Source organism: Leptonychotes weddellii, chromosome 1 (genome assembly GCF_054177405.1).
Source record: "Leptonychotes weddellii isolate Sample4059 chromosome 1, ASM5417740v2, whole genome shotgun sequence".
Classification (NCBI taxonomy): Eukaryota; Metazoa; Chordata; class Mammalia; order Carnivora; family Phocidae; genus Leptonychotes; species Leptonychotes weddellii.
The window spans coordinates 35,651,133-35,652,223 of NC_138369.1; the positions used below are offsets into that span (position 1 = coordinate 35,651,133).

Genomic DNA, 1,091 nt, shown 5'->3' on the forward strand with positions numbered 1-1,091 from the left:
TCTGTGACTGACTCTTCTCTCTCCTTCTTCCAATTTTCAGGAGCCTTGGGTATCTTGATCTTTTAGGGTAACCTCCCCATCTCAAAGCCCATAAATTATTCACATTTAGAAAGTCCCTTCTGCCATGTAAGATTACATATTCACAAGTTCCAGGTATTAGGACTTGGTAATATTTAAGGGTCTTTCTTCTGCCTACCCCCTTTGGATATGCCACATTGATTTATCCATTTATCAGCTGATGAACATTTGGGCTGTTTCCACTTTTTGTTATTACGAATAATGCACTTGTGCATTTCATGTGCATATCTTTCCACTTCTCTTTGGCATATACTTAGGACTGAAATTGCTGGGTCATCTGGTGACTCTGTATTTAACTTTATGAAAAGCTGCTAAACTGTTTTTGCAAAGAAGATGCATCATTTTACATTCCAGCAATCTATGAAGGTTCCAGTTTCTCCACATCCTCACCAACAATTGTTATTTCCTGTGTTATTTGTTGCAGCCATCCTCACATTTTCCTTTCTAATTAGTGTTTGGATGGTAAATTTATTTCCATTGTCTCATCTTCAACCCAGGTATTGTGGTTGAAGTGGTTTGAAAGTGGTTTTTTTGTGAACAGCATTAAATGCATCTTATATCATCTTTTGTTTGTACATATATCATAGCCCTTTCAATGTTAATTTCTATAAAAATTTTTGAGAAAATATGCAACCCTTCACAAATTTGCCTGTCATCCCTGCTCAGGGACCCTACTACTCTTCTATCATTCCCATTTTAGTGTATATAGTGCTAAAGTGAGCATTCTTATAATAATGTTCTTACTTATAGCCTTACTAAATTATAGGTCTTGTGAGAGCAGAGATAATGTCTAATCCATTTATGTTGTCTTTCCTAGCTTTGTGCCTTAAGTATTTGTTGAATGAATATGAAACTTTATAGATTTTCACTCTACACATATTATCCAGAGGGCTTATCCCATGATTGTCAATTGGCTCTCAATTATTTTGTATTGGAGGGACAGCTGAGAGTATTGGTTATACACTTGAAAGGGTACTGGATTGAACCCACTTTTTCCGCAAAAGGTGCTTAAT

The 1,091-nt window shown here is 35.9% G+C and overlaps 1 non-coding gene across 1 annotated transcript; it reads right to left on the minus strand.

The window, feature by feature from the left end:
- Nucleotides 1–699: 699 nt before the first annotated feature.
- On the minus strand, nt 700–802 carry LOC115940041 (U6 spliceosomal RNA). The gene has a single exon (XR_004074824.1). It is a non-coding gene; the product is annotated as a U6 spliceosomal RNA (small nuclear RNA).
- Between the last annotated feature and the right edge of the window lie 289 nt (nt 803–1,091).